General features: G+C 39.3%; 1 long non-coding RNA gene across 4 annotated transcripts in view; it reads left to right on the forward strand.

Annotated features, from left to right (window-relative positions):
• The window catches only part of LOC101436575 (uncharacterized), a 131,516-nt gene that overhangs the window by 54,231 nt on the left and 49,963 nt on the right, over positions 1-27,322 (forward strand). For 3 of the 4 annotated variants that reach the window (XR_011647375.1, XR_011647373.1, XR_011647376.1), the window contains exon 2: positions 26,167-26,285. This is a non-coding gene — a long non-coding RNA (uncharacterized lncRNA). The remainder of the gene's footprint in view (positions 1-26,166; positions 26,286-27,322) is intronic. The other variant, XR_011647374.1, reaches the window with a different exon arrangement.

Consider the following 27,322-nt stretch of genomic DNA (forward strand, 5'->3'; position numbering starts at 1 on the left):
GCAAACACGTTTATCCATGCATTAATTCATTCACTCAACAGTGATTTATTGGAGTGCACAGCATATATAAAGTGCTGTTCTAGGCTCTGGGGATGTAGTGAGGAAACACACAGAGAACGGCATTGCCCTTTGAGAGCTTATATTCTAGTGGAAGGAATCAGAAAATGAACAATATAAATAGACACAACATTTCATGATCACCTGTTGACAGACAATAATAATATTAATGTTGGCACACAAATTTAGTTGAAACAAAATTGGGAGTTGTAATAAAAATATAAAGAGATTTGCACTGTTTACGTATGTATTCTTTCTTCTGTAAGAATTACTTCAAGTAATTCAAGATTCACACATTTTTCATGTTAATTTCAAAATGAAAAATTATCAGTTGGCTGTATATTTTATTGGTACTCAGTAAATACTTATTGGATGCATGACTATTACTGAGTTTAAGTTTTATGCAAAATAATTATTGTAGTTGAATTTTACAAATATGTTTGAATTACCCACCTGTAATTTTACCCTCGATTTAGTCAATAATAATAGTGTCAGTACTACAAATAATAACTGCTACAATTTAATATTTAGGTCTTTACTTAACTGTCACCTGGTTAGAACATTTCCTTGACCATTCTATCTACAAGGTATGCTCATCGCTACCTAACACTACATTCTTTTTGTTTCCTTGATGTTCATTATCATCACATCTTTTAATATATACTTGCTTATCATCTCTCCTCCTTACTCGATTATAAACTTCAGAAGGGGAGGGGATAAATCTGTTTTATTCATCAAAGTATAACCTTCATGGTGACTGGCACATCATAGTCTTTCATGAATGTTCATTAAATAAATGAAAAACACTCCTCTCTCTTCTCTCTTCTCCTCTCATTACTTTCCCTCTTCTTCCTCCTTCCCTCCCTCTTTCCTTTTACTTGCTTTCCCTTCCCTTGCCTTCCCTTGCCTTGCCTTCCCTCCCCTTCCTCTATGCATTTATTAATTATTTTTCTATTCTGCAAACTTTTATAATGCTAACAACAATGGCAACTAATTTATTAATTGAGAGTTTATTGTGTACCAGACACACGATAGCATCAGAAGAAGGATAATGCTAATAAAATGAAGAACTTCCTGTTGAATGCCTACTCTTTGTCAGGTACTGTGCCATGCTCTTTCCATATATTATTCTCCAAACCTCACAAGACCCTTACACAATAAGCATTGTTATCCCCATTCAAAAAAGAAAAGACAGATTCGGAGAATGTGCCCAAGTCATGCAGATAGAGGCAGGTAAAGCTGCAGCTAAGATGTAGAAAAGCTAAGATGGGCTGAATCACAGCCCATGCTCTTTCAACTCCTCTTTGCTGTCTGACAGTAAATCAGTAGTTTAAAAATATTTGGGTTGTGAGCATTTTAATTGGTATTTTTGGATACAAAGGAGTGTTGAAGCATAAATTGACATTGGGTTTATGAGTACCATCGCACTTTTTGATCTTTTTGTAATATAAGGCATTCTTAATGTAGGTTTAAAATAAGAGCATCTTCTAATCACTAGAATTCTCCATCTCAAATTTAAGAGGTTAAAAGTCCGAGGGGATAACATCCTTTTCAGGCTCCAACTAACTGATTTTAGGTTATTTAAAGGTCACTTTGTTACCTCCCCAGCGCTCCTCTCTCCTCTCCCAGCCTTAGTCCGCATGTCCTGGATAAGCTCTTCCCTCAGTTCCAGGGGCAGAGCACATGATCCATACATAGCCTGATCTAAGAGTGGCATTCTTCTGGCCACATGGATGAGTTCAAGTTCAAGGGTGAGATGCGTTTGCTCCATCCTTATGAATCCTGGGCCTTTATGGGTGCTACCCAAAAATAAACTCTTTGGTCTCTACATTTTCCCATGGAAAGATGGCTGGCTGGGCGTGCTGTAGTCATTTTGTTACCACATGGGAAGAGCCTACGGCTTCTCAAGGTCTCTTTTGAACCCTGGAAATGAGGTCAACACAAAGTGGAGGCAAGAGATAGAAAGTGATTCCTATTTATATGGTTTAAGCACTGGATCCAGCAATGCCTGGATTCTTCTTCTTCTTTTTTTTTCATACGCTAGTTTGAGTTGGGTTTTCTATCACCTACTTTTGAAAAAATGCTACTTGGTATAACCAGAGTGGAATGATTAGATGGGTCAAGGGAATGCTTGGTGATGTTGAAATAACAAGTTAGTCATGATGATTCAGTGGATTAACAATAGAAATGTTTATTTCTCTCTCACATCATAGTCTGTTGAAAGTTAGGTGAATCTCCCATATGGTTGTTCTCTGAATGCTGACTCATGATCTGGGCTCCTTTCTATCTTTTAACCAGGCATCTAGAAGTCTAGAACATGAATCCTCCAAGGGTGCCATGGCAAAGAAAGAGAGCCCTGGAGGTACATGTGGTTTCTTTTTACGTGTCAGACCTCAGTGTGGCTAATTCCATTGGCCATCACCCAGTCACATGGCCCCAACCTAGCTGCCAGGGAGGCTGACAAATGCAGAGGAGTACAAGGATATTTGGTGAACACTCCCAGCATCCACCACAGCCACTTTCTTGTGAACATCAGTGGTCCCCGGGTTTCACGCAAGCAAAGGTTGCTATATGCCAACACTCGCACATGCACTCAGATTTTTTTTTCAGAGCGAGAAAGCTCTCCTTTCTTCTCTGATGATCAGATGGCCTCATATTATCTCCCAGAGAGTTTCTCTTCTGACACAGAAGGGCACAGTCATCTGATTGTGTTATCAACACCATCTTCTACCGTACAAAGAGCTTCTTTGAAGGTCCTCATCATGAGGATTAATTTGACCCAGCACAGAATTACTGCTTCTTATGTGCACAGTCATGCCCACTTCCTAGTACTCCTCCATACTAGTCAGATACAGTCGGACTATATAACACATTCTGATTTCATGGGTGGCTGCATATCTTCTTTCCTTTTTCCTTCCTTCCTTCAACTAATATTTATTGGACACCTACAAAATGCCAGATATTGTGCTAGACCCTGGCAATGTAATAGTAAATAAGAAAGAGCCCCTTCCCCAATCAGATCAAAGTGATGGCCTGCTTGCCTGCTTTCCTTTTCTTTGTTCCCTCCCTTCTTCCCTTTCTGCCTTCTTCCCCTTCCTTCTTCCCCTCCCTCTTCTTCCTTCTTTCTTCCCTCCCTCTCTCCCTTGTTTTTCTTTCTTTCTTACTAACCATGTGTAGTTTTGAATTGTAGTGCAGTTTTAAATTGTACTCTCATTCAATGTGCAGGACTGATTCCAAGATTACAGCAGAGTTCACCTTTCTTCCTTTCCTGCTGCCTTGACCTGTATAACCTCCATGTATTAGGGTTATAAACTGTATTCCAAATCCATATCCGAGGAGAAATTGGAAATTCCTTCCTGGGCCACCCTAGCTGTCTGCCCACAGGCACCCTCTTGATACCCTTCCCTCTACTTTCTTTTTGAGTGGGATACCTGCTGCCACCCTTGTAATTCTTCTTGTCTCTTCCCTGCTATCTAGCTAGCAATGGACTGGGTTTTTATTAGTTCGCTGGGTCCGTTTTCCATGTCTAAATGATCTCTCATCAGGAGCTTTTTTTTTTTCATTTTCTGCCTGTAATTACTATTGTACTGAAGACTTAAGGGAACTTCCTCAGCACTGAGTGATGGTATTTCTTAATATGAATACTTTTTATTTTGGGAGGGAAAAATTAAATGTGCTCCTACACACTAGGCGTATTTAATCTGCAAAGATATTGGAATGATTCTGTTAAAATGAGCAGGCTTCTTGATCATTCTGTTGAGTCACAGAAAAATTAAAGACCTTTATGTATTTATTATTTTCCTAAGAGTATTTGGAAAGATAGGGTCACAGATGCTCTGAAAGGATAGATATAATAATAAAGACCAATGATTTTGAGGGTAAGGCAGTCACTGGGGTATTAGCTTTATCAGGGCTGCATAGTAAGGCCTGCAGTCAAATTCAGCCTGCTGCCCATTTTTGCAAATAAAGCTTTATTGAAACACAGTCAGCCCCATTTGCTTACATGTTGTTTTTGGCTGTTTTTGTGCTACAGTGGCAGAGTTAAGTAGTTGCAACAGAGACAGCCCACAATATCTAAAATGTTGACTACAGTACCTAAGTCTAGAGACTTTGCAGAAAAAAATTGCCAACCCCTATCCTTGATGAATAGGAAGATTTTGGGGGTACACATTTTAGGATTTTCACTTACCTTATTGCTTTAGATGGAAATCCTCTGTTTACCTGCACAATTTTGCCATGTTAACTGCAAAGTGCACATTTAAGAAAAATAAATTGTTCTTGGTTAGAGACCCATTCATACTCTTTTGTTACATCTTTTTTTTTACTTAAAAAAACAACAACCCACCAACACCAAAAAACAAACAAACAAACAAAAAACCCCAAAATCAACCGTAAATGAATGAAAAATAGCTAAGGATGTTTTTCCATTCTCATTTCATTCCCCCTTTCTGATCCTCCACAAGACCACTAATTCTAACACAAAACTTGGAGATTACCTGGTACCAACATTAAGAAAATGGCTTATTTTAACTTACTTAGAGTGAATTTCCCCCAACTGAAAGATGCTAACATAAATTTTCAGGCTAAGTAAGATCTTTTTAGCCGTTGGTATCTAGCACTCAGTAATCAGTTCAACAATCATGCTGAAAACTTACCACTTCACAACTATTTATGTCAAAAACATGGATGCTCTAAGTGAGGGCTAGTTTCACAATTAGATAATTGGTGTGTATGACATTTGTCTACTCTTTCATCTGAGAGTTGACTTGAAGATGAGAAAAACAATAAGCATTCTCTCTTCTTTTATATAAAGAAGGCAAATATCAGGAAGATTTCCTTCACACCCAAGGTATTTGTAGTGTGAAGTGAAGAAGATCCAGAGTCCTGAAGCTCACCAGTGAGAAATTACCCAGTGAGAGAAGTATTACTCCTCATTAGCAGTGATGAGCAATAATATCACATGAAAAAAATGCCTTTTTTAAAAATTGCTTAAAAGTATTAAAACTAATTTTAAGAGTATGGGTTTATCTGTTTGGGCCATGGGCAATAAATAATATTAGCAATAATCATGGTGACTAATATTTGTTGAACCTTTACAGTATGCCTGAACTGTGCTCATGGTTTATTTACCTTATCCATTAAAATATTTCCTGGAACTCTTTGAGATAGCTCATGGTTTTCCTCATTTTACAGAGAAGGAAATGGAAAAATATGAAATTTAAATCCAGGTCTGTTTAACTCACTCTGACCCAGTTGTTCTCAACCGCAGTTGATTTTGCCCACCTCCCCCACCCCTCAGGGCATATTGGCAATGTCTGAAGACAGTTTTGGTTGCAACTGGTGGGAGGTGCTACTGGCACCTAGATTGAGGTCGAGAATGCTACTAATAATACTTAGGACAGATGCCTCCAAAAGAGATGATTTTACAGCCCCAAATGTCAATAGGGCTAAGCTTGTGAACCCCTGCTCTGGAGATTATACAAATAACCTTAGAGAATACACGATTTATTTTTAGAGACTTAGACTTAATCTTAAGTCTCTAGACTTAGAAAATGTCACCAGTGGTGCTAGCTTCTCCATAGATATTGATTCCCAGGGAAGCAATATGTGAGCCCCTCTGTCCATCCCTCCTGAGTGTTTCCTTCTCTTAGAAAAAGCCTTAGATAATGAGTGTTAGTTTCCAAAGAGCCAGCAATTCTGCATCTTATCTCCGTCACTGGAAATCTCTCTTGCTTCCTCCATGTTAAGTTTTTCTGGCCCCTGTCTGGGACTGCCAACACTATAAACATAGTAAACTATGTTTAGAGAGCGCAACATCATTGCCATGGTTCAGCCAATCCTACTCCTTTAACATGTTATTACTCCACATTAAATGTCTTAACTTCTCAGTAGAACTTCCTACCCAACAAGTGAAAGACACAAGGCAAGAAATGAATCAGTAAGACCAGGTCTTCCCAAACCTAATTTACCTTTCTGACAAGGCAGAAGGTCTCACGTGCAGTGCCAGGAGCTCCATTGATGCTTTTCTCTCCTCACTGGGGATTAATTTTTCTCTGACCTCAATCCTATTATCCATAATCTACCATGTGAACATCCAATCTACCCAGGGCCACACCAAGCATACAACCTTTTCCATAGTGGGCGACACTGAGCTGCTCCTTCAGAGGGCTTTAGTTCTAAATCTCTGATCTTAATAATTTCAGAGCTAATGATCAACACTGCGTCAAGTTGATTTCACATTCCATATCCCATTCTTCTGAGGCAAGGCAGTTCTTATAGGAAAGAGGTTCTCAGGAAATAAACTATTAAGAAACAGCCTGAAAAAAATTCTCCACCTTACACCTCCTTTACTTATCTAGTTATTAGGTACCTTGGTGTTTCTCTTGGTTCTGCAAGGTGCATTTAGCACTGCCTTTGCAGCAGATCAGCATTTAGGTAAGCCTAATTGTGTAGTGGGAGCGAGCCAGTATTCACTGGACCTTAGATGTTATGTGATGGAATTTAAGTTTCATTCTATAGGAAATGGGAATCATTGAAGTTTGTATGCCCCTTGGAATGATAAAATCTAAATGCAAGCTTTTTCCTAACTGGCATTGGCTTCCACTCATCGTCCTCTCTAATTCAGTCTACAAAAAATAGACTTTTTCTTCTAAAACAAAAATCTGATCATATTGTTTCATCACTTGTTTCCTCATATTGTTTCCCTAAGATAATTTCCTACTACATTAAAAAACAAAACAAAACACTCTCACTGCAATTTATGTGGCCTTACGTAATCTGGTCCCTGCCACATTTGGGGTATCTGCATCCCAAAATTGCAATGCCCCAGACACACTGTCTTCTTTCTTGAATATACCAATCTCGTTTCCACCAAAGGGTCTCTATTTTGCTTTTGGCTTAGAATTCTCTTCCCATGGTTCTTTGGATGTTAAATTCCTTCTCAGCTCACATTCCAACTTCTTGAAGTGTCATGGTATGATTCTGGTTTATTTTCTTAACAGCTCCCTTCACTATCTAAAATTATCTAACTTATATACATGCTTTTGCTTTTCCCTAGCCACTTTATCTGTCTTGTTTACTCCTAGTTTATCCTAAGTTCATCTTAGCACTTAGTACAATGTGTGGTATGATAAGTCTCAATATGTATTTATTAACAGGATGGACGAATGGGGTAGAGGCTGGCATAGAAAGACGAATTAGGGAATTGTAATATTAATTCCTTCATCAGATATGTTTTGAGGTCCTACTTTATGCCATTCTCTTTACCAGTGGCAGTGGATGCAGTGCTAAACCACACAGAGATAATTCCTGCCATCATGGTACCTACTGATAAGGAGACCAGCATTTAGCAAGTGATTTCAAGTTTGGGGAAGGCTACATGAGAGGAGGTGCAGGTTGCTAAGAGAGCATGTCTTACGGGAAGATCTTCCAGATTGTGGGATCGCAGAAGACTTTCCTGAGACCTGCCTTTTGAGTCATCCTTGACTTAGCTAACTCATCCTCATAGGGTGAGAGAAGACTGCTCAGGTAGAAGGAATAGTATGCATGGAGGCATCAAGAAAAGAGAACATGGATATATCCTAGGCACTGAAAGATGTCCATAATGGCTGAAATGGATCAAGGGTGGAGAGAGCAATACCATGAAGCCAGAGAAGTTGTCAGAGATCAAACTTCTAAAGAATCTATAAAAGGACTTTAGATTTTATCTGAAGAATATTATAAAGCTATTGAAGGGGGCTGTAATGAGATTTGGGTTTTTCAGAGATCCCTTTGACTGTTTTGTGGTTTATGGATAAAAAAGGAATACTATACAGGGCATTCAGTTGGGAGGTGTTTGCAATAGTCCAGATGAGAAATTATTAAAGTGATGGCAGTTGTCATGATAGAAGAAAATATTCCTACTGGGGACATTCTAAGGAAGTAGAATATTTCTTGGTGATTATTTGGGTGTAGGTGGCAAGGGAAAGAGAAGGAAGGTATTTTGCCTTGCTATGTGGATTTCTGGTGAGGTCACAGATGGACAGGCAGTGTTATTCACAGAGATAAGGTTAGTTCAGTTTTGGACCAAAATATCTTGAGATATTTGAAAGTTACCATTTACAGAGATGTCAAACTGGAAAATAATAATTAAAGAACGATGTGATGGTGCTGGCTCTATGAAGTGGCAATAGGAATAGCAAACAAAAGACCCAAGATTCATTTTCTTTCCCAAATGCCTTTTTTTTTTTACTTTTTATTTTTTTTATTTCTCTCCCGCCCCCACCCCAGTTGTCTGTTTTCTGTGTCCATTCGCTGTGTTTTTCTTCTGTGTCTGCTTCTATTCTTGTCAGCGGCACCAGGAATCTGTGTCTCTTTTTGTTGCGTCATCTTGCTGTATCAGCTCTCCGTGTGTGCAGTGCCTCTCCTGGGCAGGCTGGACTTTCATGCTGGGTGGCTCTCCTTGTGGGGTGCGTTCCTTGTGCATGGGGCTCCCCTATGCGGAGGACACACCTATGTGGCACGGCACTCCTTGCATGCATCAGCACTGCACGTGGGCCAGCTCCACACGGGTCAAGGAGGTCCTGGGTTTGAACCGTGGACCTCCCATGTGGTAGGTGGATGCTTTATCCATTGAGCCAAGTCTGCTTCCCTGTTGAGCCAAGTCAGCTTCCCCCAAATGCTTATATGTAACTCTCTCTGTTGGTGCTTCTTTCTCCCCTGAAAGACTTAGCTTCAATGCTAGATATTAAGACTGTGGTTATAATCCCAGTCAAAAAAGCTAAAAGAGAAAGCAGGGAAATCCTGAAAAGGGCTCAATAAAATGTTCAAGTTTACAGCAAATTGCTGCATTTAAAAGTGAGAAAAATATGATTTTACAAATTATGAAAAACATCTCGGGTGTCCTTTTTTTACTGTAATATATTCTTTACTCCAAAGAACAGTTTAGCTCTGTGGAAATAAGTATAACTGGTGCTCTGTTTTACAGCTGGGGAGACAAGGAAATGTGGCAATACTTGGACTTCATTAAATCCTGGACCAATTGGGGAGGATGCTTCCTGCCATTTGAAAGAAATGACAGTTTTTATTGTTCCTTTTTTTTTTTTTTTAATTTGGAAATGTGGTGAGAGAAGGAAACCTACAGGAATGGCTCAAACAGCTCCATCTGGCAGGAATGTAAGCTTTTTTCTTCATAGAGAAATTAGGGGAAAAGATTAATTTCATTTCAAAAATTAATTTTATTGGCATACTAACTAATTCTCTTCTACTCCCTGGTATCACACAGAGATTTAAAAAGGAAAAAAAAAATGAGGAGAAATGCCTTCTCAGGCACCATGGCTTCCCGTGGTGGTTAGGGATCCTGGGAGTCTACCAGTTAGGTTTGCAATTATATCCCAGAAAACTGCAAAGCTACAAACAGATACATAAAGAATGAGGAATCTGATTAAGAAATGAGCATTTATATTTTTGCTGGGCTTTACTTTGAACATAAAACATCTTGAAAAAAAGTTTTATGATTTAGCATTTATGAATGACTAGATTTTAAGAGAATTGTAATATTTTTTTAGGGTATTTCAGCTCCATGAGTTATTTCTTGTAGATTCAGATAATGACATTATAAATCTTTCTGTGGAGGCAATTACTAAGGCAGAAATGGCCTATTCCCCATTGGCTTTTAGGTTCAGCTTACTGACATATTACAAGCAGGCTTACCGTGGTCATTAAAAACTGATCTGGGATTTATTGTACCTCTTTAAACTCTCAGTACTTGGAAAAGTATTGAACAGAAAGGAATACAAAGTGAAGTTACAAAGAGGGCCAGCAAGGCAATCAGGAGAAAAGCAGGTTTAATTTATCCATCCAAGACCACCTCAAGTGTCATGAAATTCTCTGAAATTGGAGCATGTGGGTTTTAATAGAGGCAAGGACACGCTTGCTAAGTGCAGATTGCCACCTGAAATAGTTTAGAATACCATGCAAGAAAGGAGAGTTAAAGGGACATGGGTGTAAGATACTGCACAAAAGGTGACGTGGGCTTTCTAACCTTGGCTGAGAAGGGGCCCTCTTGGAGACGCGTCATGGAAGAACAGCAGTCCCCTCTGCTGGCGCTGTGCCCAGCTTCACCAGCAACAAAAGCCACTTGTGATGTGGGTGGAAATAAATGAGAGCTTTTCCTTCTATGATCAGAATTCTCTTATTCACTTGCATTCCTTGGTCTTGATTCTTCTGCTTCTCTGTGAATGATATTGGAATACCTTTCTGGGAAAAGCAGATGTTTTATATCAGCAGTTAGGCATGAAGAAGACAGAAAGGGAATCACAATTGGAGACAAAGATGAGTTCATCCCTGGCAAAGCAAGGAAAAAAAGTTTCCCAAAGAAAACAGAATTTGGGCCATAGCCCTCAACAGTAAAAATCAAGGCAGTAATCCGCGAGTATGCCAATACATTACTTCTGAAAGTTTTGTGTTTGTTTAGTTTACTCTTTGAAACCTTGAGATTTGTTAGAATTATGCAGCCTCTTCAGGTGATCATTTAAAATTAAAATAAAAGTCACCCAATTTGCCATATTTTTCTTTTTGCCTAAAATACTTGGCATCACGTGGCCAACTCCTTCTTACTACTGAGCTCTCAATTCAAATGTCACTGCCTTAGCAAGACTTCCCAGACTATGCACTCAACTCCCCACCAGAGCCACTCTATCACAGTTTTGTTACCAAAATTTGCAAACTTTCTGTGAAGGGCCAGAGAACCAACATTTTAGGCTTTGAGAACCCACGGTCTCTCTGGCAACTACTCAATCCTCCTATTGTAGTGCAAAACCAGTCATTAACAATGCATAAAGAAATGGGCATGGTGGTATTCCAATAAAACTTTCTTTACTGAAACAGACTATAGACCATGTTTGCCAATCCCTGTTTCAAGAGAACTTATTACTGCCTGGAATTTCTGCATGCATTTATTTATTTTCCTGATTTGATCTGTCTCGATTAGAATTTGAGATTCATGAGACCAGGGACATAATTAACTGAGTTTGCCATTATACCTTGAACATATAGGCTAGTACATTATTAGGTGTTCATAAATACATGCTGAATAAATAAACCAAAATATCTCCCTTAAGTGGTGTGGTTGTATGATTTTGCTCTACTGGAATTGTAAAACAAATTCGTATTTTATGTAGAAAATTTGGAAAATGGTATGATTTTTTTTTTTTAATGATGACTTTGGTTTATTTGTAAAACAAAAATGTTGAGTTCAAGTATCTTGAGTTAATTTGGGTTGCCTTATAGTTTGGTTCAACAATTAGTTCAGATTTCATTCAAGCTTGATTAGAGCTAATTTAAAATCTTCACTCCATAATACATTGGATAGATTTCATGCAAGTACTAGAGCTCATGGAACTGGATTTTCCATCACCTGAATATGTAACCCAGGGTGCAATCAAAGGGTACTCAGCACTGTAGAATGTCATGATTTCCAGGGGACGCAAGTCAGTTATTACAGAGTTCTGGTAGATCCATTGTCCGTGTAACCCACCAATTAGTCCATATGTTCCACTGTGGGGCCTTGCAGAGCCAATCTGATGGAGAGGTTCTGTCTTCTAACATTTTGAGATATTAAAACTCCTTCCAAAAGTTCAGACTTATTCTTTATTCTTTATCCTGGTATATTCAAAACTCTTACCACGTGCTTTTCCAGCCAGGCTTCCAGTGTGGGTGTGTGTTTGGTGGGAGTTGTGTGATGGGTTATCATTCCAACAGAATTAGTTCGTAAAGGTCATTTCGCAAAGATCTTCAGCTGAAAGCCTTGGAGTAAACACAGCAACTTGTACTAATTTTGTTATTTCCATCTGTGAGCTGGCTTAGGAACCAGCATCAGGTATCTTTTCCACAGAGGGGTTACCTGACTCCTAAACTTGGTGTTGCTCAAGGGTTTTGGATTGACTTTTAACAGAAATCACATGCCATTTAATCAGTTACTTCCCTTTTCTGGGACTCAGTTTACCACCAAAAAGATAAAACTCACTAGAATGGAAGATAGAGTTTTACAAAACCTCAGCGATAAAGAAAGCTTTGATTTTGCTGCACTCTTAGACTCACTTCTAATTAAGGAATCCTGTTGCAGATCTGAACTCTACTTGATAGCCCTCAAGGCAAGCTCAGTACACATCAGTTTGAACTTCAGCCATAATAAGACTTTACTATTGTAAGTATCATCTCCATTTTTTATTGACTTCACACATTTGGGCAGTCATTGACAGGTCATAGAGAATGGAGAATGAAAGAAAGCCTAGGCATGATTATAGTAGTTTTTATCTTCCTATCATCCTTTGCCTGGCAGGAGCAGGGGTGGGGTTGGTCTGGCCTCTCTTTTCTCATACCAGTTACTTCTGATGAGGTTGTTAATTATTATTTTCCTCTCTCCTTACCCAACCCAGCTTCAGGGATGAAATATGACCTAGAAGAGGCCTCTCATAATAGGACCCATTATCTTTTGTCACTCTCCTTGGTCCAGGTATGAACTCTTAACTAGCTTAACCATTCAGAATCTTCCCTGGGATTGACAAATTGACATTACAGAGAAGAAATCCTCTTTCCATTAGGGCTGATGCACTTCAACAGTAGATCCTGGGGAGGAGGGTGTGTAGGATCATTTCCTCTAACATGTTGAAGAATCTATCTAAGCAAAGGTAAGCAGGACCTAAAATAAAGAAAAGAGAGCCTGGGTAACATTTTTTGAGGTTCTGGATCTAACCTTACCCCAAGGTAACATTATATCCTGGATTTCCCATTTATAGGAGCAGACCAATCTTCCTCTTTAACCCTTTGAGTTGGGTTTTCTGTCACTCCCAACCAAAAAAATCCTGGTAAATATGGCTATTTCCTATCATTCTTAATGCTAATGTGCTCCCCTAAACTGCAGCTCAACTGTATAAAATTTAACATAAGTAATACCATTTATGTTGCAGCTGCATGAATTCTCTGTAATTTTATTCTACAAAAAAAATTTTTTGGGATCTGTATAAAATGTAAAAGCATGTTTTAATTGCCCACAGAAATTAGTATCGCCATAAAACTGCTTCTGAATTGCAGAGATATACCAGGGTTCCCTTCTCTTGAGATACTGATTCATTAGATTTATTTGCAGTAGACTAGGTATGCATTAAAAAAGAAAAGTCTCAGACATGCCTACTTGAGTACCACTGTTCTATAGCATCTGTGAGTTAATTGTATCAGATTAATAATGTGTGTATTAATTAATAGGGTTGAATGTTACAAAATATTTTTTCTTATAAGTCTCTTTTCATAGACACAAGTCTCAGGGAGAATACTGGTCCAGCTTGGATCACGTGCCCATTTATAAATAATCCTGTGGCTAAAGCAGAAAATCTCTATTTTGGCATGACCTGGGTCATGTGCCCATCTTTGGAGCAGAGAAAATGTGGATTACCTCATGCCCCATATGAACTGAGTTGGATGTCTGTGGAATAGAGGAGGGAGTGTCCAAAGAAAGGGATATTGGGGAGACAAAGCAAATTCATGTATAATACTCTTATCTGATGCTTAAATTCCTTATATTACAGCAGCAATATCACAAACTTTTATGAACACTTACCTTGTGTCAGGTCCTGTTTCAGTCATCATAGAGACATGACCTCATATAATTCTCACAATAACTGTGCAGTAGGTACTATTACGATCCACACAATATAGATAAGGAAACTGAGACAGAGATTTAATGAAACCTGGCCCATATCATACAGCTAGTAATGGGAGAGACTGAGATCGAGCCTGGACAACCTGACTCCATGACTGCAGTCAGGCTGAACCCCACAAATGATCATGTCCTTAGAGCTAACCCATTCTTGTGGGTATGAACCTGTTGTAAGTGGTTGATTAGATTACTTCAGTTTTTTTATTAGATTACTTCAGGTAAAGGCCTTTAACTCAATTATTTCAGTAAGGCATGACCCAGGGTGGACCTTAATCCTCTTATTGGAGTCCTTTATAAAAAGGATGAGTATGGAGAGACAGAGAGAGAAAAGGCCACAGGAGCAGAGAAAGAAAGCCATGAGAGCAAGGAGCTGAAATCCATGGAACCCAGGAGAGACGAAGCCAGAAGCTAAAGCAACAAAACTTGGAAGAAAAGGGAGAGATCAGCAGATACCTCCATGTGCCAGTCTTCAGGGAGAAAGCATCATCTGATGATGTCTTGATTTGGACACTTTCACAGCCTCAGAACTGCAAGCTTACAGCCTAATAAATTCCTATTGTAAAAGCCAACCCATTTCTGATATATTGCTTTTGGCAGCTTTTAGTGAACTAAAACTATGGCATATGTTCTAAACCACAGCTGAGCAAACTATGGCCTGCAGGTTAAACTCATCCCATGCCTGGTTTTGTAAATAAAGTTTTATTGGAACATTGCCACATTCATTTGTTTATGTATTGTCTATGGTTGTTTCATGCTGCAATGGCAGAATTGAGTATTTGAACAGAGACCACAAAGCATAAAATATTTACTATTTGGCATTTTATAGAAAAAGTTTGCCAACCCCTGCACCACACTCATGTCACCCAACATCTACGTAAGCAGTTGCAAGTCAAGAGACTTATCAATTATTACAAGCCCATTCCATTTTCAGGTATAACTAGCATTTGTTCTTTATTTGATTGGCCTCCTCAACCCTTTGTTTAAGATTAAGAAAGTTCCCATCGTATGTATCTTGATGGGAGGTAGAGTTCACATTCCATATATAAATTCTAAAGGCTAGTCATTTTTTCTAGCTCCTTTGCGGCTAGGCTTGTAACCTAAGCTCAAAACTGGGTTCAGCCAATCACACTCATCTCAGACCATTGCCCGGTAATAGTGTTGCAAAGCCAGTGAGGTAGAGAATCTTGTATGAGATAATTTTTGGATACTCAGGAAAAATAAAACTGCCTTCTGCTCCTTGAACTAATCCTGGATTTGTCATAATATAATTCTGACAAATTATCAGGACTCTGATGGCTCATGGTCTCTTTTATTCAGGAATTATTTGTAGAGGCAGAAAGATAGGATGTTCTGCCTCTCCATAAAGGTCATCCCTAATTTTACTCTCTAGTGCAGAATTAATGGATCTTTTCATATTATCTTTGATTTAGATCATTTTTGAGGAAGTGCTTAATTTTTTGTTTGCTTTGCTTTTGCTTGGCATTGTTGCATTTTTGTATGTATGAGAATCATACATATTTTTTACTGAGTCATGCTCTATGACAGTTTGAATTTATTTTATGAATCCCAAAAAGAGAAAGATTATGCTTTTTTTTCCAGTTAAAAGCAAGTGTTTATTTTGTATGAAAAAAATTATAGAATACTGATCACAGGAACAATTTGCCTTTGCACTGAGAAATTATTATTCATTTACTATAATGTTATTTTACATTTATCTGGTCTACTAAGGCTTTTTGGTTACTATTTGCATTGAATACCTTTTCCAACTTTTCACTTTTAACCTGATTGTGTCATTACATCTGAGGTGGGTCCCTTGTAGACCACATATAGTTAGTTCATTTTTAAAAATCCATTCTATCAGTCTACATCTTTTGATTAGAGAGTTCAATCCATTAACATTCAGTTATTACTTTAAAGGCATTACTTACTTCATCCATTTTGCCCTTCAGATCTCTGTTTTCTTATCATTCTATTGTTTGTTTTCTTATCCTTTAGTTTACCCTTCCTAATAATCTCCATTTCTAAATTCTTCTCGAAATCTCTCACCCTTGTTTTTTCCTTTCAGGCTGCAGCACCCCCTTTAGTATCTCTTGCAAACCTGGTCTTTTGGAAACATATTCTATCTGTTTTTGATTGTCTGTGAAGACTTTGAACTCACCCTCATTTTTGAAGGACAGCTTTGCCAGATACAGAATTCTTGGCTGGCAATTTTCCTCTTTCAGTACCTTAAATACATTATACCATTTTCTTCTCTTCTTTCTTCCATGGTTTTCTGATGAGAGCTCAGCACTTAATCTTATTGAGTTTCTCTTGCAAGTGATGCTTTGCTTTCCTCTTGCTGGTTTCAGAGCCCTCTCTTTATCTCTGATATTTGTCATTCTGAATATCAGGTGTCTCGGGGTAGGTTTATTCAGATTTATTCTGTTTGGAGTGTATTATCCTTGGATATTGATATTTATGTCTTTTAAAAGGGTAGGGAAAGCAGCAGACTTGGCCCAGTGGTTAGGGCATCCATCTACCACATGGGAGGTTCGCAGTTCAAACCCTGGGCCTCCTTGACCTGTGTGGAGCTGGCCCATGAGCAGTGCTGATGCACACAAGGAGAGCCGTGCCACGCAGGGGTGTCCTCCATGTAGGGGAGCCCCATGCGCAAGGAGTTCGCCCCGTAAGGAGGGCCGCCCAGCACAAAAGAAAGTGCAGCCTGCCCAGGAATGGTGCCGCACACACGGAGAGCTGACACAACAAGATGACTCAACAAAAAGAAACACAGATTCCTGTGCTGCTGACAGCAACAGAAGTGGACAAAGAAGATGCAGCAAATACACACAGAGAACAGATAACCGGAGTGGGGGGGGGAAGGGGAGAGAAATAAATAAATAAATCTTTTTAAAAAAAAGGGTAGGAAAGTTTTCAGTCATTGTTTCCTCAAACATTCTTTCTGCCCCTTTTCCATTTTTTTCTCCTTCTGGGACACCAATAATGCATATGTTTTTGTGTTTCATGTTGTCATTCAACTCCCGGAGACCATGTTCCATTTTTTCCATGATCTTCTCTTTCTGTTCTCCTGTCTTTTCCAGTCCAGATGTTCTGTCTTAGAAATCACTAATTCTGTCTTCAAGCAATTCAGATCTGATTCTATGTGCCTCTAATGTATTTTTTTTTAAAGATTTTTTATTTATTTCTCTCCCCTTCCTCCCCACACCCCCTCCCCCATTGTCTGCTCTCTGTGTCCATTCACTGTGTGTTCTTCTGTGGCACTTACATTCTTGTCAGCAGCACTGGAAATCTGTGTCTCTTTTTTTTGTTGTTGTGTCATCTTGCTGTGTCAGCTCTCCATGTGTGCAGTGGCACTCCTAGGCAGGCTGCACTTTTTTCACATGGGGCAGCTCTCCTTGAGGGGTACACTCCTTGTGCACGGGGCTCCCCTACATGGTATTGCACTCCTTGCACATGGCAGCATTGCGCGAGGGCCAGCTCACCACATGGGTCAGGAGGCCCTGGGTTTGAACCCTGGACCTCCCATGTGGTAGGCAGACATGCAATCCATTGAGCCAAATCTGCTTCCCCCTAGTGTCTTCTTAATATCTTTTATTTCTTTAGTCATATTTTCTTTTAATTATTTAAATTGATTTAGAAGAGTTATATGATTATCATTAATTACTTATCTTAAATCCTGAACCTCTTCAGGTTTGTTCCTTTAACTGGGCCATCTCTTCCTCTTTCCTAGCATAGCTTGTAATTTTCTTGCTGATGTCTAGGCATTTGAATATATTGGTAATTACTCTGATGCCTAATCTCTTTCTCTTACCTATTGTTTTGTTCCCCCCATAGCTCTTCTTTGATATTTGTTTCAAGTTATTCTCAGTCTTCAATTTGTGCAGCTTAAAATTTCAAAATCAGGCCAGGGACTCATGAGTGGGGTGCAGATTTTCTCCCAGGGGTTGGTTACAGAGAACTCAATTTTTGTCCATGCATTTTCCAGACTGGCCAGCAGATGGTGCTCACCAACACACCTTTCCCTGGAGGTGTTTCAGTCTTGGCTTTGCTGTGTTGACTCTCCAGATCAGAGATTCAAAGCAGGCTCTCCTGACTGAATTCACTGAAGTGAAGCACCCCAACCTCTCCTCCTTTTTCCCTTGATACAGCTAGCAGGAAGAAAGATGTCTGCTCCCCTCTTAGTCAACTGCAGTGAGCCAGGTGTTTTACCCCAGCTTAATATCTCCGGGATGAGAGAGGGGAGACTTTCCCAGCCACCATAGGGGCTTGGTAACTCACATTTGTCATTTTGGCTCCTTTGTCTCTCTGTCCCTCATCCTCCTGGGAGTTGTGTAACACTGTCCTGGTCTGCTGACCCCCAATATAGTTCTCTCAGACAGCATTTGGCTCTTTTTCCATTGTTTTTGTGAGAGCATTCAGCTCTACCTTTTAGTCTGTCACCATCTTCCCACAATCCAGAAAGATTATGTTTTTAAACTAATCTATTCCTGTGGGTATGATACCATTTGATTACATTAAATTCAATTGAGGGATCTTTGATGAATTACTTGATAATATCAATTTAGGGCTTTTGATTGGACTATGTCAGCGAGGCAAGACTCGGGTCGAGTCTTCATCCTTTTGCTGGGTCTGATACAAATGGAGACACAACAGAGAGACCAGAAACAGGAATAGGAAGCCACCATTTTTGATCCTGCCAAATGAGAGAGGACTAGATCACGTAAGCATGAAGCCTGCAAAAGGCTGGGCCCACAGAGCAGCTCAAGAGATGAGCCTTGCTATATGCCTGATAGCTTACAGAGGAACATGGGAAGAAAGTGGAGCAGCCAAGACTGATAGAAGAGGCTGGGAAAGAGATAAGCCTTATGCCTGATTGCTCACAGCTGAGCTCTGAGCTGGGTTCCCAGAGACCATAAGCTTGGAGGGAAAGGTTCAGACCTCAACAGAGATTGGCAGCTTGGGCAATTTGAGGTTATTTTATGAATCCCCAAAAGAGAAAGATTATGTCTGTAAACTAATCAATTCCACTGGGTATGACACCCTTTGACTGCATTAAATTTAGCTGAGGTATCTTTGATTAGATTACTAGTTAAGATTAGGGCTTTTGATTTGACTAAGTCAGTGGCCGTGACTCAGATTGAGTCCCTGCCCTCTTGCTGGGTCTGCCTGTGTAAGTATAAATGGGCACTTACACAGACAGACAGACACATGGAAAAAGAGGCTTCCGTCATTTTTGATTCAGCCATGTGACAGAAAGAAGAAAGCTCAAACAGCTGAAGCTCCAGGGAGAGATGAGTCATTTTGCCTGACAGCTTACAGTTGAGATTGGGAAGAACAGCTGAGAGTGATAAAGGAAGCCCTGTGCCAGCCTGCAGCTGAAATCAGGAAGAAGCTGGGCCCATGGAACCTCAAGAGCAAGAGGAAGCAGGGAAGGCAGAGACCAGCTAGAGATCAGCGACCATCGTGTAACAGTATGTGGCAAACTGACTTTGGTGAGAAGGCAATCTTGAGTTGGACTTTTTATGACCTCGTAAGCTTTTACCCCAATTAAATACCCTTTATAAAAGTCAACAGATTTCTGGTACTTTGCATTGGCAGCCTTTGGCAAACTAAAATATGCTTCAATATCTTGGAAAAAATAAATCCTAACAAAGTTGGCTAAAATACACTTTTCTGCAAAATTCATCCAATTCCTCATTCGTTCCCTTTATAAATGTGGAAATATATTCTGGTGTGGGGTGGATGTAATACTTCCCTACCAATAAATTTCATTGAAAGTTATATACAGGGAGGTAAAGAGAGCAAATATGCCCCTGGGATTCTGAGGAACCAAGTAGGTGGATGGGGAAAGAACGCTATACTTGTGCAGAACTTCCTGTATTCTCGGTCTTGTCAATGCCCCCTCTCTCAACACATCTAGAGATGATAGCCCCTTCTTCCTTGGATGGACCCTCTTAGCTTCTACAACATAAAGGTCCTGAGGGCTTCCTTTTCTTGTGGTCTAATGCCAATAGGAAGATATCTTGTAGAGGAGCACTTCAGTAGCTCATTTTGCTCCATACTTTTAAAATATATATATTTTTAATTTATTTTTAAAAGATACTTAGATTACATAAAATGTTACATAAACAAATATAAGGGATTCCCATATGCCCCACTCCCCACACCTCCCCCTTTTCCCCACATTAACAATTTCTTTCATTCGTGTGGTACATTCATTACAATTGATGGACACATTTTGCTCCATACTTCTTTATTTTTATTTTTTTTGAACGCTAGCTTTATATTCTCTAAAACGAAGTCAATCCTTATACTATTCCATTGTAGATATATCACTAGGCATCTTTAAAATGTGCAAAAGGTCTGCGATGAAGCAGACCTTTATGAGGAATATTAAAATGGAGTTCAGAGTCATGTTCTTTGGTTTTAATGACTCTTTCATTTATTGCTCATTTAAGAGAAAAGAGTCTTTAAAGAGATATTTTAAGCCATTGGACCAGCACTTAGTATATTAACTCTCAAAATCACGTTTACAAAATTATCATATTTTTCATTTATTCAACAAATATTCAGTTATTTCCCTTTGCATGGGCACTTGAGACCATTTCACTTGAGAGCACTTTGCACAAGAATGACAGGGTCCTGCCCTAATGGAGCTCATCATTTAGCTGGGGAGACAGATACAAAAACCTGATGTACACAAGGCAATCAACAAAATCATAAGGAATCTTGCTTAGTGCTGTAAAGGAAGCAAACAGGATGCTGAGATGGAGAATTTGGGGAGAAAGTGGAAGTGGTGGTCAGAGAAAGCCTGATTGCGGAAGTGACCTTTAAACTGAGACCTTTCCATGGGGTGAGGAAGAGCAAAGTATGCCGGGCAACGGAAGAACATGTGAAAGGTAACCATCCAACTGACAGCCAGGATAAAATAAAAAATTCCCCTTGCATATTATTCTATACCAATTGCAGTCACATGATGCTCATTGGCTCAAAGAGAAACTGGCAAGAGGCTTGCAAACTCACCCCAACAATGACTTCTCTGTGTTAAGTTGTAGGCATGTGTGCTTGTTCGAGCAATTTTGTTTTTTTCCACTTCCTTATTTTCCTAAGGCCTCACACAGCTGCCTCACCTGAATGCCAGTCGCTAAATGAGGCAGCAGCTCTGAATCCAGGGAAACAAAGGGGAAGGTTGCCATAGCAACGGGCCAGGGGAAGCCACCTCGAATAGCTCCTCCTCCTGCTCTCCGGAATCCCTCTCACCAACGTAGGCTGTGGAGATGCCCTCAGCGACAGGATGGTCCTCCCAACCCTGTGGCCCTTGGGGCTTTTCCCAGACACTTAGCCAGTTTTGCCAGATACATCCCTTTCCCGAGCATAAAAGAGAGAAAAGAAATAGTTTAGCTGTTTCCAGACTAACTATTAAATGGATACTCCTTTGGAATTATTTTGCACTTCTTCCTTCATACTGCATCAACCTTCATGAATATAAATGCACCTGATCTTGTACTTGAGTCACAGCCCCCAACTCCATTTGCCAGGAAAAGTTGTAGCTCTCCATGCAGTATTGTAATATGAGTAGCCGCCCAAAGTTCTTTGACATATCACTGTTTCCACCATTGGGAAGAGTGATTTTTTGAAATATTCATCATGTTCTGATCAATTTTAACAGATCAGGGTATCTGTAAAAAGATAATGCTTGACAGCAAATGAATTGAAGCTCTTTTAATTGGACTGAAGTTCCCTAGTGAGAATTTAATTTTTTAAAAAATTGACATTTCCAGGAATTTATCCTAGATATGTTGGGATCGCCTTTAAAATGCCATCTTCTCTTGTATTTGCATACTCCGGCATTACTCCTATTTCATGGTATAGCTATCGTCTTACTTATTCTATGTAGTTTTTCCATTCTAGTCCTCGATTGTCTCTGATCTCTTCTAGAATACTTTCGGCTCATACTGAAGCTTTCAGTTATATCTGGGAGACAGTAAAGAGACTTGGATTAATAACATGGAATTTGGGGTCTGGTGGAATTGAGGTTAATTAAGCTTATCTCTATCATTTACTGTTTGGGGTCGGTCCTTGGGCAAGCGTTGACTAGTCTCAGTTGTCACATCTGTAAAATGGATGTAGTAATAGCATCTATTTCCTGGGGTTATGGTGAAGATTAAATGAGCCGTGCTATCTAAAGTGTTCAGTGAAAGACCAAGCACCATCTATGGCCAAGATGGTGATAAATTCAATGAAGGGAGGAAGGATGCTGATCTCATCTGCCAACCAGGACCATAAACTTCCCAAGGAAGGAGTCATACACCAATTGCTTCTTTCCCTCTCTTCCAAATTGTGTATGCAACAATAGACATGGATCTAATAGAAGATTAAAATACTGTTCAAAATAATTAAAGTAATTAATTTCTTTCCTCTCCACCCCAATTATCTGTCATATATTGAGAGAGAAACAGAGCACAAAAAAGAGAAATGAATTTAATTATGGGAAGCAGACTTATCTAGGTACTATATACCCCCTGAAGTTTCTCAGCTTCAAGGTTCTGATGGAAATTTCAAGAAAAGGTATAATAATTTGGTTTGTGGTAGCCATGTTCCAGTGCCCTTTCATATTTTAATTCACAAATCACCTTCTTTTTCTTGTTGCCACCAACACCAGGGCTTCTGTTTCTGTAAACAGATTAGAACTGCTTGACTTCACATAGAAATTTCCTAACCTAACACTTTAACACTGCTTTGCGCTATGGTTTTGAATACCTGGTTCCATAGAGTAGTCTTCAGTATGGTGAAAAACGGTGCCACTTTATAAATAAGTAAATATGAGTATACTAAGACTATTCCTGATATAGTGGCATCTTCCTTGGAAATTATTCAAGTTTTTATCTGGTTAATCTTAAATACAAAGCTATCTCCTTCTTAAAAAAATACTTTCTCCTCCCAACATTCACACGAAAGAGCTCTAGTTGGGAGGGAAACACTTGTACATGCTAAGCTCAGGCAGGAGGGTCATGGGGAAGTAGAGCTCATTCTCATTTGGGCACCATGTGAGAGGGACTGTTTTGGTCCTTTCCAGATATCTGTGCTTCTCTGATTAGGGTTGAAGGATTCCTGAGGTTCTGAGAATATAGTCTCTGGGTTGAAGTGTTCCCCAGCTTGAGATACTGTCCTAAGAAATAAATTCTTTTTGCAGGAAGCAAATGGGAAGTGAGTGTGTAGTTAGTGGTAGGAAATTGAGGGAATCCTAATGGAGGCCTTAAAACATATTACTTGAATTTGTTTTACAATGTGGAAAAACAATATTTTCTTCATTATAATTACAAATAAGTATATCATTTATATAAAGCTGAAATAATATTAGTATTTGAGTATTTGCTAAATTACTGTTACTTTTTATGGAGAAATATATGAATCCATAGATTGTAAGTGTATTATTCCTGAGTTTTGACTAATGTAACCAACACCCCAATCAAGAGAGAAAGCAGACCCTGGCAAAGTATGACCTCTGGGCCAAATCCAGGCTGTGGAGGATTTTTGTAGGGTCAGTGAGCTAAGGATGGCTTTTATATTTTTAGGGGTTATAAAAAACCAAACAACCAAAAAAACCTCACCAAAACAAAGAAGAATATGTGACAAGCACCGGCTGTGGATCACAAAGCCTAAAACGGTTAATATCTGGCCCTGTACAGAAAACATTTGCCAACTCCGATCTTCTATACCCTAGAAAGTTCCTCATATTCTGTCTCACAGCAGCAATATCTACTCCAATTTCCATCTCCATAGATCGTTTTGCTTGTTTTTGAAGTTCATAAAAAGAATGGAATCATGTAGCGTGTCTTCTTTAGTGGCTGGATTCTTTCGTTGAATGTAATGGTTTTGAAATTCACAAACCCAACCATTTTGTATATCAGTAGTTCATTCCTTTTTATTGCTATTATTCATCTCATGGGCTCACAATATGTTTATCCACTTTACTGCTGATGGACATTTGGGTTGTTTCTAATTTTTTTTTCCTATTGTGAATAAAACTGCAGCGAATATTCCAGTGCAAATCTTTTGGGGACTTCAGTTTGCGTTTCTTTCAGGTAAAGACCTAGGGGTGGAGTCATCAAATCATAAGCTAGGTGGATGTTTAACTTTATAAGAAACTGCTAAATGGTTTTCCACAGTGGTGACAATGTGCATGTCATTGCGCCCATCAGAAACACTTGGGAGATCCAGTTATTCTGCAGTCTTACCAGCATTTGGTATTGCCCGCATTTTTTATCTTACCTATTCAGGATTATGCCTGATACTGTTCTTAATTCTTTAAGCTAAGTAATTTACAACGTCCCTCAACCATTCTGGGAGGTACAGTCTATTGTTAGCCCTGTTTTAGAGATAAGAAAACAGGGCAACAGGGTTAAGGAATTACCCAGGGTTACACAGCGGATAAAGGACCCAAAGACTCTGACTCTAGGGCGTGCACATGCAACCACTGAATGACGCAGTCGTATAAGCCCTTGTAGATTCATTGTCATATCCCTAGGACTGGCATAGCGGCAAGGGTTGCTGCCTACGAGAGTGAAGGCTAGAACAAATAGATGCCCTCCAAGGTATTGAGTAGGGCTCAGCTCATCAAGAATCCCAGAGGGTACACTTCTTTCTAATTTGCACAGAAGCTCTGCATAGCTCGCTGTGACCCTTTTGTAGGTGCTCAAGACATATTAGTTGAATTAACACCTTATCCAGAAATGTTTTTTAATTGTCAAGCATTATAGAAAATGAGATCTTTTTGTAACTGATAAAGAATTCAAAATGAGTTCAATGGCAGACTAATCCCATTCTCATTAATATCATTTTTTTTAAGTTTTAAAAGAAATTTATGTTTATTGAGGTGAAATTCACATAACATAAAATTAAGCATTTTGAAGTAAAAAATTTAATGGCATTTAGTACATTTATACCACTACCACCTCTATTTAGTTCCAGAACATTTTCATCACTTCATAAAGAAGCCCCATCCCCTTGATCCCCCACCTCCCCAGCTGCTGGCTACCACCAGTCTGCCTTCTGTCTTTATGGATTTGCATATTCTGGATGTTTCATAAAAATGAAATTGACCTTTGTGTCTGCTTCCGCTTAGCATAAAGTTTTCAAGGTTCTTCCATGCTGTAGCGTGTATCAGTATGTCATTCCTTTTTATGTCTGAATAATATTCCATTTTATGTATATACCACATTTTGTTTATTCATTTGTTAATGGACATTTGTGTTGCTCACTTTTTTGGCTATTGTGAATAGTGCTGTTATAAAGATTGGTGTACATGTATTTGTCTGGGGACCTGTTTTCCAATTACTTGGGGTATATACAACATGAGTGTTTTGAACCTGCAGTCTATGGAAATACCGGGTGGGGGGAAGTGAGAGGGAAGGGGTATAGCAAGGGGAGGAGGTCCCAGGAATTCTCAAGTTTGAGAATTACTGTACATTTCCTTGATACAAAATTCAACAGTAGAAATAAGGTGAATATGAAGGAAATATCATTTAAAACTTGCTTATCCATGTGGGAAAAAGTGACCAATAGTATATTTCAAAACTCAGTGAAGCCCATAATAATCTGCTGAATAAAAATGCTCCACTGAGAAGCCTAGAGGCCTATGACTGCTAAGGTCAGTGTTCCCATGCTTCGTGGAGCATTTTCTCCTGACATTTCATGTAACGACCTCCCTGGGTTAAGTCTGCCTCTTTTCTTCCTTCTTTTTAGTTTAGGGTTTCAGATAAAATACAGCATGCCCAGTTACATTTGAGTTTCAGATAAACAACAAGTTGCATTTTAGTATAAGTGTCTTCCAAATTTTGCATGGAACACAGTTATGCTAAAAAAGTTATTTGTTGTTTACACGAAATTCAAATTGAACCAGCATCCTGAATTTTTATTTGTGAAATCTGGCCACCCAGTTGTCATCCTGAGAAAGGGCATCCAATTTTCAGTGGATGGCCAGAGAAGCACTAGGAGCAGAAAGGCTGAGCTCGCTCACTCTGCTGTGAGAGAACCATTTCCCTTTTTCTATAAATAATGTAAAACTTTGTAGATAAAGTATGTGGGGCATAAGGAAGGTGAAATGGAGCCTTTACAATGTAAAGTGCTTTCTCCCCGGCCCTAGTTCATTAGTGAAATCTAGTGATTTAAATTACCAAGCTAACCTCTTCCGCCACCATAGGATTATAAATCAAATAGGTGGTTACCACCTGAAAGAGTTGTAGGGTCTTTGCAGGAGGTTCTCGTCAAGCTAAGAGGGGCAGAAAATTTCCTATTACTGTGTCATGTATAAATGGCAGTCCTTGAATCTCCACTTACAGCATATTACCTCTGTGCAATTCACTTGCAAAAATAAAAGAAACAAAATAGGAGTGTATTCTCTCCTCTTCCTTATACAGAGGAATAAATGAGACGGCGGGTATCTCTGCACGCAGAAACTGATGCTATATTGTACACCTAATGTTGCCAAGTCGAGGCAGACTCATTCGAACACAGAAGAAGTATTCAGGTACTAAAGGTATTTATCTGTCTGTCTTTCTCCCTTGATTTCGTCTTTCTCTGTGCCTTTATTTTGTGTAAAATTTCGGGAGATGAATTCTATTTTCTATTCATTCAATGGCTGTCATATTGCATTACATCATGCAGCTTGGATCACGACAATGAGATGTTAGGGTTTAAATTAATAATATCACAACACATCACTTGATAAAGCAGTGTGCTTAATTCTATCTAGCCTGCTCAGGTAGCCTGACTTCTGCCCAGTGCCTCCAATCTGCAGATTGTAGTGGATTTACTCCAGGTTCAATTGCAAACAACCTATAATTGTGAGCTGAGTACTTGAGCTTCATGGTAGAAAGCATTAATTTAATATGCTGGTGAGATTTAACAAGCTTAGTTTTTTTTTTTAATAAAATCATTTGCGGGAAAAAACCAAGGACTTTGAGGTTTCTTAGCAGCATTTTCCAGCTCTAAAATCCAAAATACATCCCAGTGAATGAATACCTGTTCTATGTACAGTTGCTTTACATTCAGTGTTAGCTAAAGCTACCAGCCAAGTCAGAAACTGGAAGGCTGCAGGTAAGAGGAGGTTCTTGGAGGAAACTGTGGATCTGATGAACTGTTAAGAACGTATTTCTACCAATATGAACTCGAGAGTCCTCCAAAATGACTGCACCCTTGTAAGGGACCTTGTAAGGGACCTTGTAAGGGACTGTAACCCAAACCCTTACAAGTTTGAGAAAGAATAAAATCTGGTGATCAAAGGGGCTGTCCAGAGCACATCAAAAATATTCTTTACCTAATGCAGGCTGCTCTCATAGGACCTTTTCTTTTTTTCTCTTTCCATGTGCAAACACTTTCACTGTGAAAACAAAACAAAACAATAACTATTCATTTAAGGAACTATAAAAGGCATTTGGGAAATCCAAATAATTAATCAGTGGGCACTAATAAAGAGGCGCTGCAAAGCATACTTGCTGAGTTACTGCCTTACTCTTTCTATGCAGTATACCACCTCCCCACCGTACCCCACCCGCTCTCTGGAGCCCCTGATAT

Source organism: Dasypus novemcinctus, chromosome 24 (assembly GCF_030445035.2).
Source record: "Dasypus novemcinctus isolate mDasNov1 chromosome 24, mDasNov1.1.hap2, whole genome shotgun sequence".
NCBI lineage: Eukaryota > Metazoa > Chordata > Mammalia > Cingulata > Dasypodidae > Dasypus > Dasypus novemcinctus.